Source organism: Agrilus planipennis, unplaced genomic scaffold (genome assembly GCF_000699045.2).
Source record: "Agrilus planipennis isolate EAB-ADULT unplaced genomic scaffold, Apla_2.0 scaffold61, whole genome shotgun sequence".
Lineage (NCBI taxonomy): Eukaryota > Metazoa > Arthropoda > Insecta > Coleoptera > Buprestidae > Agrilus > Agrilus planipennis.
Window position 1 is genome coordinate 614083 of NW_020438922.1, and position 13208 is coordinate 627290.

Genomic DNA, 13208 nt, shown 5'->3' on the forward strand with positions numbered 1-13208 from the left:
TAGAAATTTTTATGTAATGATGTAAAATGTATTTAATAGTATTTAAAGCTAAATGTTCTTGAATTTAGAGCTTTATGTCTTACTTAAGTATATCAGCGATAGATAATCAATAATCCAAAAAGCAAAGATAGAATTTGCATACTTAATTGAATTTTTTAATTCTCAAAATGATTCAGGAAATAAAAATTTAATCTAAAAAATATATTAATAATCTAATACAGTAATTAACTTCAAAAAAAATAGTCTTATTGACAATGTATCTTTTTGAAAGATACATACATGTTTAGACACAATGGTATTTAGGAAAACAAAACATGGACCTCAATTGTTACATTAGTAAGTTCAGGCAGATTTTCTAAAAAAAAAATTCAGTTTTGTATCTGTTAATTTAGAATTTGCACCACATGCAACTAAAATATGTAATAGACAACTAACAATATTGAAACGTACATAACATATGCTTCAAAAGAAATGCTTTCTATTATATACAAAGTAGGCAGTAATCTGTTACTTACTTTTTGTGTTTATGATATTGTAATATGTGTTCAAGAAAGTATATCCAATTATCTTTCTATACGTATAGATTAACTCATATTATTCTTATCAACACTCTGTCAATTTAATAAAAACTTTCTCCAAATAAGTCTGTACCTACCCAATAGATTAGCGATTAAGAAAAAGTGAATTATTAATTAGGGTAATTAAACGAATTACCATGAAGTTAATATTCATAACGCGTAACAGAAATCTTAGCTGTATTATAAATCATACATCTACGCCATGGTGATTTATTCATCTTCTATTTGTATCAATCTATGAATAAATTGTGCGTTATTGTAAAGATATGAATTGAAGAAGCTTTTAATTCTTGTAACTCACTCATGTGAAGAAACCACAGAGTGGTAAAATGATCATAATGGACAAATAAATTGTGTTCTGAGCCTTGACATTGTTTTGTTTGTAGCCTGCTTGCTACGGATTTAACCGAGTTGTGGGACGAAAAAATAAAAAAAGAATGAACTTAATCGTGAAACATTTTATCTGACACCTGATCTAGAGCGTTCCGATCGGAACATGCTCTTCGAGAAAAGGACAATCACCTTGAACCAGAATGAAAGTAGAATCAGAGAAGCATGACGCTAGAATGTACACCCATGTATGTATGTATTTAGGCTGTCTTTGGTTTTACTTATTACTTGAAACAAAAAAGTGTACCATGTCTAATTGAAATAGATACCTATAAAAGAATTAGTGAATTGTATTAGGTTGTCCAAAAGAAAATTACCTACTTTTATAGTTTCAATCAATCCAGTTAAAAGTACGAAAGTACACTCATTACTTACACGGGCCAAAGAATTAGTAAGGCGAAGTCAGTGCCGAGAAATTTTTATTAACAGTTGGAATATTGTTTTTAAATAGTACAAAGAAAGAATATTTCCTAGTGGATTATATATTTGCTATAGAATATTAAAAATCTACACCTTTATATAAAACCATTTTATGAAATTAATAGTTTTGTTGAACCTCACTGTTCTTTCATCCATCTACACATGTGAATATATATGTACATGTGGTTCAGATAGGAGTATTTTATACCATTTTAATGCTTTTTTGACTGATTTATGTCACAAATTACTTGTTTGATAACCGTTACCTGCGACTAAAGAGAAAAAGTTTCGTCCAAGAGGTGGCATAAGACATATTACAGACAAACGATTAGGCAACAGGGTAATTTACATTCTTGTCACAGTTATTGTGTTGTACGAGGGTGGATTGATAAGTTTCCGGCCTAACCAAGAGATGACGCCACTAGGCCTACCTTGAGGTGACATTCTATAGTACCATCCTTGGATAGCTTGTAGCTATAGTTTCAGCCCGATCTCCTTGCTAGTGTAGGTTTGACAGCACGCTGAACAAGACGCCTCTGTGGTTTTCGTAAAAATGGAAAAGCAGGAAAATCGTGCTGTCATCAAATACTTTTATTTGAAGGGGTTAACGCCGAAGGAAATTAAAAAAGAGATGGACTCAACACTGGGGACATCCTCCCCGTCATATTCAACCGTTAAGCAGTGGGTTTCCGAGTTTAAAAAGGGTCGTGTGAGCACCTCTGATGGGCCTCGCTCAGGACGCCCCGTTGAGGTCACAACTCCAGATATGATCGAAAAAATTCATCAAATAGTGCTGGGAGACCGCAGATTGAAAGTGCGTGAGATAGCTGAGACCTGTAAGATGTCATATGAACGTGTGCAACATATTTTGCACCAACATTTGCATATGGAAAAGCTCTGTGCAAGATGGGTGCCGCGTTTGCTAACAGTCGACCAAAAATTGATTCGAAAAAACATTTCTACCGCAAATTTGTCATTGTATAAGCGTAATCCAAGCGAATTTTTGCGTCGATTCGTAACCGTTGACGAAACGTGGGTCCACCACTACACTCCTGAAACCAAAGAACAGTCTAAACAGTGGATTGGACCAGGGGAACCAACTCCAAAGAAGGCAAAAACAATTTTTTCGGCGAACAAGGTTATGGCTACTGTTTTTTGGGATGCAAGAGGTATTATATACATTGATTACCTTGCAAAGGGTAATACTATCACTGGTCAATACTACGCAGACTTATTGCAACGTTTGAGCCACGAGGTGAAAATTAAACGACCTCATCTGGCGAAGAAAAAAATCTTGTTTCATCACGATAACGCACCAGCGCACACGTCAATCGTTGCGACGGCTAAAATCAACGATCTAAAGTTTGAATTGATGCCGCACCCTCCTTACTCTCCAGACCTAGCCCCGAGTGACTATTTTCTGTTCCCTAATCTCAAAAAATGGCTTGGCGGTAAGAGATTTGCGGACAATGAAGAAGTAATCGAAGCTGTAAATGGTTATTTTGAGGAGCTTGACGAATCAGTCTATAGAGATGGCATTAATAGACTGGAACACCGCTATGAGAAATGTATCAGCCTTGGAGGAGATTATGTTGAGAAATAAAAAAAAAAAATTTTTAAAAACCTTGTTTTTCTTGGTCAGGCCGGAAACTTATCAATCCACCCTCGTATTATGTATATACAACCAAGCGGAGATAGGTGACAGTAATTCTAACAATTCATTTTGTTAGACATTCACAAAAGCATTTCTAAAATTTTGATTTTGGTTTAATTACAAGTTCTGTTAGGACAGCGATGAAGACCAGTGTTGTATGTTTGTTGAATTCTTTGTATAAAATTGTAATAAAATACATCAAGGGGCATATAATGACTGAATACGGCCCTGGAAAAGTTTAGTGGACGAGAGGATTGCCTTGTTCATCTATAACCGTGTTCAAGTCTGTTTTGGTTTAGTTTATCTTGAAAGTGAACAGAGTATACGTTTTATTAACTAAAGATGTACCAAATGGGCTTTTAAAAGTATTTAAATAAAAAGTGCAAATACCTTTTTGGTTTGTTATTTCATTTCATACAAAATAGAATTTCCCTTTTGTATTTTAAAAGCTAAATGCAAAATACGTATTTTCAAAATACTTTTTTGTAGTACCTATTTAATTTTCTACATTCTCTTAACTATAAAATATTTTTTAAGAAAACCTTGTCGACATTTTCTCTTTTTTTAAATATTGCAGCTGCGAAGATTGAGTATGATTCATATTTTTCTGTTTGAAGTGACTGAAACATAGTTTTTCTATCTTTATGTTATTGTTTCTTCAGTCCAGCAACAAATAATTCTTCCATATGCTTCCTTATTTACCTTTGTCACCCGTTTTAATTGGAAAAAAGACACTGATGCCAAAATAGTTTGTTTACCGTGAAAGATCATAGTGAAAATAAGGTTGCAAATAATTTTATTGATGTAAAATAAACATCAATCATTTTATATCAAGATATAATATAATTTGTCGTAATTCATAAAATTTCATAGTTCTTTGCTAAAGGTACAATAAGTGGTGATTTGACAGGTTCTGATATTAATTTGGAACTTCAAAATTCCATGAGCTATGACATTGAACCCGGAAAACAATATCGATCCAATATTTTAGATATCCATTTCCAAGGAGTCTAGAATTTTTTGGGCTCTTAGTAGGCATTAATGGAACGTCTCTTTGTCCCTTTTTTAAGCTTCTAATACCTTCAATGGCAAATGTGAGAAACCTTCAACTTAACCGCACTTTATGAACTCCTTTTCTATTTATGTTTGAAGATATTACTTAAGCATCATTAACGAATTAGTTTAAGTATTTTGGATCACATTTGATAAAGAAGCGTGTTGAAAATCCAAGGGCAAATTTACATTGACAATATAAGGTCAGCTTTGCGAAGTTATTTCCACGACTAGCGTCTGAAATGGCATCAATGGAATAAAAAACGAGAGTTACATTGTCAAGGATACTTTCGTTTTATCTCCGGGCATAAAGCGGCCATTATGGAGCAGCATCAGTGAAAGTAATCGGCAGTGAAAACTGGACTGACTATAAGTTAATGCAAAAGGTGTATGACCCAGACCGGCAGGGACAATCTTTACATAACTTTCGTACCTGCATACGTTATTATTTACACCTGGGAACGTTTTATGAAATTGCATTTCATTAATGGCGTTAATAATGGATGCACATTAACTGAGCTCGATATAATAAATAGTGAATTTATTATAAATACATACAGAGTGAAACAGAAATAAGTGCCGAGCTTGAAGGAGGTGGTAGAGAACTATCAAATATGAAAATTATTTTAATATTTGCATATCCGAAAGTTTATTGTTTTCGAGATAAACGTAGTTGAAAGTACAGCTAAATTCAATTCCGGCCCTGGTAAGGAAGCGCGACTCGCAACGCTGCACTCAAGCGGCTGGTAATTGCCAGCATCAGTGTAGGCACTGTTTGTCTTGTATTTTTTGCTCATGCATTGTTTATTTGTTAGATTAGATCAGGTGTGATTAAGGGTGTTTATGTTAACAGCTTGTCTTTAGTAGTGTTTATTTTTTTAACGTTTACACCTTGTATGAGGCAATTGATGTACAGTTCAATAAACTAATTTAGAAATACAACATCAATGATTAGTGTAGGTCACTATAGAACAATAATGTGATATGACGTATTTACGGGTTTCAACCATATTGCCGCAGTAGAGACGAAATCCTTTCGAAAAAGACAATCCCCAAAATAGTTCACGCGAAATAGGAGCAGCGGTGACCCTCTCATGTGACAGTATGACAAGTTTTATTAAAGGAACTGTTGCTACATCTTTATCATTTGCAGCGAGCGCAAGCTCTACTTGAAACTAACTTTCAGTTGTGGGTGGATTTGTGTTGGTGGTTTCCAAAAAAAAGTGTTAATAGCCTAATTTTTTTCATAGGGTGTTGTTTACAGACAATTTTTCTTTATGATAGACGGAATTTTAAATTTGTTTTGACAATAATTCGCGATTTCAGGACCTGTTTTCGATACACGTGTGGTGTGAAATTTTTGGACAATTTTTCTTTATGATAGACGGAATTTTAAATTTGTTTTGACAATAATTCGCGATTTCAGGACCTGTTTTCGATACACGTGTGGTGCGAAATTTTTGGAGAGTTATTGTACTTTTTAGATAACATAACTAACAACCACTCGCAAAAAGAGAACGCGCCTTGACAATACCTTAACGGTGATGTGGAAATTTGGCTTAATAAAACTACAATTATCCAGTTGATGCTTATTTACCCTCGACTAATAATTACGTAACTTCCCTTTTTTTTTTCTTTTGTATTGATACATTTACAGTGCTGTCAGTAATGTACTTATTTAATTAATTTAGTCAATTAATTATATGTAGTATTAAATTGTTTAAGTTTATCTTAGACGTTCGATTATCGACAATGTTTACATTCTCCATCCAAGTAGCAGCAGAGTTTTTATCGAACTGCGCTATTCGGTTACTTATTCCTGCACAGGACCGGCCCTGGATTGTTAATTATTGTGATTTTCTTAAGGAAATATTTTGCCTTTAATCACTGGTTCTTATACTTGCTCCTAGATTGAAGTAGATCTATACATGACTACTTACATGAAATGTTGAAGATTAAATATCGATCAAATAAATGAAAATAATCGAGGAAGCAATCGAATATTTCCTTTAATCGCAATAATAATCGATTATTTAAATCAAGGGAATAACTGATTAATTAAATTATTCATTAAGGAAATAGTCACTTTAAGATATATTTACATAAGTAGGTAATCCATTTGCATTTTCTTTTTACAATTACTTTGATTTAGGTTGCACTAATTGAAGCGACTACAGTGTATAATTAAATGCTTCGAAACTAGACCTAACGTGACGTTTCACATTCACTCAATGCTAGATAATGAATGATATTGAACTTCGTTAGTGAATAGTGCATTCGGTTAATGAAGTGATAATTATTCCACAACATTATTATTAAGTAGGAAATTTTCCCGTCCATAAGCTATTACATTTCACAAAATAATAAAGTACGCTAGAGTTTCCTAGCTACGTAAGTGATTTTATGGAAAACATTCCTGCAGGTCCTTGTGGACAGTGCCACGATGAACTTTTATGATGTTTTCTATCCATCTTCGTTTGTTGTAGTGGCAGTTAATAAAAATCTCATTTAATAATTCATATTTATCCTAGTCTAGACGTCATTTATTGGAAATACTTGTATTTAAAAATATAAATACACAACACAAAATACAAAATAGCTTTTTTTATTTTACATTTATCTAAATCCTTTTTTTTTTTGGAAAAACATCTTATACTTTACTTAAACTACTTCCAGTTGTATTTTCTATTGGAAAAATGTAAAGTACCTTTGCACTTTAAGTTTTGTTATTACCGTCGATCAAATGCTATATAAAACGAACAAAGGTTTCTCATGCGCAAAAAAAATCTGAACTCCTTGGAAATGGATAATCCAACTTATTGTGGACTCGACATTATTTGGAAATTAAATTTCGCTGTTCCAAGTGTTGTGACTGACATTGGTCATAACTCAGCACCTGCCAAATCATCATCAAGGAACTACAAAATTTCAGGGTCCACACCATAACTGCCTGGAATCGATGTATGTCGGTCGTGAAAGCCCGAAAGTTATAGGATATTTTGATGTGCTAATAGATGGAACCAAGAAGATTTGAAAAACGATTTCAAAAACATTATTTATTAGATGAAAACGAAAGCTAAAGAAACTATGGATCCTAATTTTTATGCTTATTCCAATGTGTAAAAGATCAAAACCAAAAAGGGGTTGCAATTTTTCTTTTTGATATACAAATATTGATATTGATTTTACATAGATAAAGTTATTTACAATCCTATCTTGAGTTTGATCTTTTACGCTAAACAAACTATTTTGGCATCAGGGTCATGCACTTTTTTCAAATTAAATTGGGTGCCAAAGGTAAATAAAGGAGCGTGTACAAGAAGTGTTTGTTACTGAACTGAGATATAGAGATATAAAAAATTTACTTGAAGCATAAAGAAGGAAACAAGAATGTTTTTTTGCTGCCGGTGGTGGTGCAAACACCGCAATTGACCTAGAAAAACCCCAATATACCAATTCAGAGTTAAAGAAGTAATTAACACTAAAAATACAAAAGGGAAAACTATTTTGTATTTTACAATTGAAATAGTAAAGTAAAAGTATTGTATCTATATCTCTATTTACGAATGTATGTATCTGGGAATCAGTCAAATTTTAGTTGCACTAATTACTGCAGTTTTTATTAAATCAGTTAATAAGAATATTATATTTATCAAAATTATAAATGCTTATTATGTTGTGGATAAAGTATAAGAACGTTAGGCGACATCTGCAGCTTGGTTAGAAAGTTTAGAGCTTAGTGATATTCTCACTAGATAGTAGGAGAATGCTAATGTTGGAAAGAAATTAATAAGTATTTGAAATTGTAGATTCGCTTGGCACTTGGTGAAACATTTTTATAAAATTAAAGTAAAGGAATTAAAACACTTGGCAAGNCTTGGTTAGAAAGTTTAGAGCTTAGTGATATTCTCACTAGATAGTAGGAGAATGCTAATGTTGGAAAGAAATTAATAAGTATTTGAAATTGTAGAATCGCTTGGCAATTGGTGAAACTACATTTTTATAAAATTAAAGTAAAGGAATTAAAACACTTGGCAAGTTTCACAATGTTCATTTATTTCTCTGACGATTGTTTCAGTGTTTAAATCATTTTCATTTACTGAGTAAATTTTGTATACTCTTTAAAAAACACCGAAACGATCGTCAGAGAAATAAATGAACATTATGAAACTTGCCAAGTGTTTTAATTCCCTTACTGAAATTAATAAGGCTTATTAGGGAATGTTCGGGCGAGTGTGTGTGTATCCAAAGTTGATTGTAAGATACAATCTGAAACAAAGAGGATTACCATCGTATGGTCACATTAAAGGAGTGGAAGGGAATATATATCCAATAATGTTTTAGAACAATGGACAAATCTTACATACATGAAATACAAATATATTTTTATCATAGATTTAATTTAATATAGGTATCTCATCAAGCATTGTAATTCGTTTAATAACAAGTAGATATTTTCTTGAAACTTTAAAATGTGATTACTCTAATTAACAGCTTTTACTGTACAGATGGCGACTTATTGTCTCTATCGTTTTAAAAATAGTCCCAGTAATGAAATATTAACTCACGTTTGAATATTGAAGGATGTGGGATGTTCCAGTTTTAGGGAAATGCGAAGATTAGTCCAGGATAGGAAAGAGTGCATGGAGATGTGTGTTTTACCAGTCTTAGGACTGACGACCTTATGTTGATTATGAAAAATTTTGAATCATGAAATTATATTTTGAACTTTAATTCGTCCTGTTTTAAATTCGGAGAATTTCGTAAAATAGTGATTTCCTTATTTCTAACTCCCTCTCAAGATGCTTTTCTTTCCCTACCAAATTTGTTTTTATTTTGAAAAGATTAAACAAAGTGTGACCTACTAGGGTAAGATTAGGTCAGGTATCTTAAAATAGGGAAAAGTTCAGGGCCTAACTAGTTTCAGCATAAGAGGTGTTGTCATAGCAGTATCACATCAGCAGTGATGTACAAGATATCTCACATAAAGTATCTGGAATACAAAATGCAAAATACTTTTAAATTAAGTAATTCAGATACCAGATGCAAATAACTTTCTGGAATGGTATCTGAAATACTAGATATAAAAAACGTATCTTTTGAATACTTTTTTTTAGATAAAATACTTTTGTAAAAAACAATATTTTTTTAATGAAAGTTTATTTTTTAGCATTTAAATCGCGTTGATCGTGCAAACGTGACACAACATAATATTATATTTTTAAGGTTTTAATTGCGTAAAACCAGTTCTTCAAACAGTTTATCGCTCATTTTTCTTCGATGAGGCCTCATGGTCATGCTCCCAAATGAGAAGAGTCGCTCCACAGGGGCAGAACTTGGCAAACAGGTGTAGTATTTGAAAAATATTTTTTTTATTGTAGGATAAGTATTTAAGCTCTTTATGTTGGCTAGCTAATACAACACACAACTAAATAAAAGCGATAATTCCCTGTATGTTCTTCTTACCATCTTACCCTTGCTTTTAGTTCTAGAGGGGTATCAACTGGGCGAACATAGTAGGTGTTCATTATGGTTTTCCTGACATCTGAGGTTGCTTATAACTCACATTTTTCGAGAAACCTATTTAGTCAAGAAAAATATTCGTAACTGTTTTTTTTTCAAGACATTCTTTATTTTTTACCGTTGGAGAAGATATTTTGTCTCTCACTCTAAACGCGGTTGTACAACTTTTCCTTTCGAAAGCCATCTCATTTCCGTGTGTAGAAGAAGTGATTGATACTGACTTTCCATATGTTCACATGATTTTTTAAAAAACCTTCACTGCAATACATCTGCTACTAATGCAAGAAGAAATCTATATTTTTGCAATTTGCCACGAGGCGCGTGCGAATAGACACTTCCCACGGCAATTGTATAAAGGGTTGAAATGGAATACAATCGTGCGAAAGGGTTCGTGCGATTGATTGGTTGGTAACGGGTCGTGTTNAAATACAAGATACAAAATGAATTTTAAAAAAGTTTTATAGATACAAGATGAAAATACGTATTTTGTATCTTTTATCTGTATTTCAGATACTTGTATCTTAGATAAGTTACACCTCTGCACACCAGGGCCACATTTCGATGCCTTAATAAGGTTTTAATAGTAGAATCTGATCCGCTCAGGATAATGTAAGGATTTTCCTTAAGAAGTTTTTGCTTGGGATAGTACAGTTCACACTCGTATACGCTATAAAAAAAATTTTATGCAAGGTACTAATAATTTCTAGCGAGTACGAGTGTTTTTGTGTGCGATCGGACACACGTGTGCGTGAACGGCTTATCGATTCGCCGACTAGCCGCAGGCACCTTTCTTTATGTGCGCCATATTTGTAAATGTGTATCGTACCTGCGTTCTGGGAAAGCAAGTAAACAGTTCAAAGAAAAAATAAACTATCCGGATGTTTCCAGAAGGTTCCAGAAAGTAAACAAAAGAATATTTAAAGGAAGAGGCGATCGCCGAAAAGAGAAAAAATAAATTGACCGTTGCAGAAGTGAATCCAGAAATAAATTGTCAGTGATAGCAGTGAAATAAATAGCGCAGTGAATAGTGATATATCAACAGTAGTGTAAATAAATAGAGTAATTCATAACCTAAGTTTAGTAATAATTTAATAGTGTTTTTAAGTTCTTTAATAATTAGCGTAAATAAATAGTTTTGTCGTTATCAGTATTAGAAGTTAATTTTGTTAAACCCACAAACATTACAAATTATTATAACTTTCTTGCATGACCCAGAACATGGTCATGGTCATTTATATGTCCCTCTAGGATCCACGTCCTGCTTCTGGCCACCGCTGGTACCGCCCTAGTTACGACACTGTTTCGATATATTTAATGGAAAGTAGAAATTGCTGATGCAAATAAGCTAACGATGTAAATTAAGAAGTGCAAAGTAATTGCCGAAACATTAATGCTAAAATGTTCAAGTGCAATGTCACTTTAAAATAAACATCAGTCATTGGAAATTCAATATCAAATAACGTTACGTTACGTTAGTTTGTTTACTTTGTCAAGTAGCAGAAGCTTCTATAAAGTAACTTTTCTTCCTCTACTTCCGGTCGACTATAATGTCCGAAAAGTTGTTACTTCAACAGTTGACATAATACGTGTATTGTACATGTAATTGTTTGTGCTAACAAATATACGGGCACGCCCTGTTTTTCAAATGTTCGCACCTGGACGACAAACAGTCCTTTTCCGTCTTTGGTTAGCATATTGCAAAACAAAAAGTGGACTGCTGCTAGAATATTACACACTTTCTAATGTAAATAAAGCACGAAACACGAGACGATTTTATATAGAACTTTGGGTTTGAGTGGTTCATTAATTAGTTTAGTTCCACAAAACTCTGTTTCATTTTCTTTCTTTTGTATAATGTAAACAATGCAATATTGTCGAAAATGTAAATTCACATTGCACTTATTTTACAGTACCCACTATACTTTTGGTTAATGTTTACATATTTGGTAGTAAGTACATCATACAACCTTTCTGTATTTAATGTAATAGTTTACAATCTTTCTTTATTTCTTTATGAAAAAATTGTTGTAGGTACTTCCCCCCTTTTAATTTTCACAGCAATTTAATTTCAGGAATCGTCATCAACATAAGGTCGTCATTTGTAAGACTGGTTGGACACGCACCTCCACTTTTTCCTATCCTGAGCTAATCGTCGCATTTCCTTAAAACTAGAACAACTCACATCCTTAATTATTTGCGAACAGTAATCTAATCTAGGTCTACCTCTATCCTTACTAGCTCCCGTTTCTGCCGCTAATATGCCTCTGACTTAGACCTTCATGCCTGAGAAGGTGTCCTACTAACCTATCTAACATTCATAGAGTCCTCCGTTCTCCTACTCTTTCTAATACCTCTTCATTTCCAACCTTCTCTATCCACGGTATCCTCATCATTCGCCTGTAACACCACATTTTTAACGCTTCTAACCTTTTCTTTTCCGCCGCGTCCACTGTCCATGTTTCGCACCCATACAATGCCGTGCTCCAAACATACACCTTTAACAACCTTTTTCGAATTTCTAAATAAACCGTTCCCGAGCATGGAGGTGACTTCTTTTCATTGGAAGTGACACGACCATGCGCTATCTTCTGTTTTATATCCCTACTACTTCTTCCGTTTTGTTTATCTAACTTCCTAGATACCTAAAATCAGCCGCTTCTAATTTTTCGTCTCCTATCTTTATATTTGCTCTTTCCCTACTTTTTATTCCCTTGCATACTAAGTGGTATTAATTGTTTTGCTTTTATTAATTTTCATCCTAAATCAGCGGTCGAAGATGACTAGTCTCCTAAATATTTTGTCTTCTTATTATGCAATGCTCACAAATAGGCCAAAACTTTTTGGAATCCGAAATCAACAACGTCACAAATAACAGTGGATACAATTTTTGGTCATAGTTTCCTAATCAACTTTAGACAGTTTTATTTATGATTTATGCTTTTCTTTCGTAGTTGTTTGTGATGTAGCAGGGGTTAATGTTAAATTTATAATCTGTTGTAAATTTTTTATGTTTGTAGGGTCTTCAGCCTGAACACGGATTGGACACGTACCTTCCTTTCGTCCTATCTTAAGCCAATATTCGTATTTCCCAAAAATTATATAACTGCGAACAGTAATCTAGTCTAAGACTACCTCCACCCCTCTTAAATCCTGTTTCTGTTTCTAATATGCGTCTAACTATAGTCCTTCATGTATGAGGTGTCCTATATACGAATCTACTTCGTCTATGTCTTATTGAATTCCACAATGTCCTCCATTCTCAAACTCAATACTCATTCTAACACCTCCTCATTTCTAATATTTCTTATCTACGGTAGGTATTTTTAACATCCCCTTATAACACCACATCACAAAAATATTCAACCTTTTCCTTCCCGGCATTAATGTTTTACACCCTTACAGAGCCGAAGTGTAAAAGTACCTACACATTTAAAATCGTTTTCGAATTTCTAAATTAATTGATTTTGTTAATTAATATAATTTTATAGGCTCTTGCTATGTAGATAAGGAACAAAAAGAGCATTTAAAGATTGATCAGATGCCTCACTTTCACTTATCAACCTGCGGAAAGGTTAAACGTTTACCTGTTG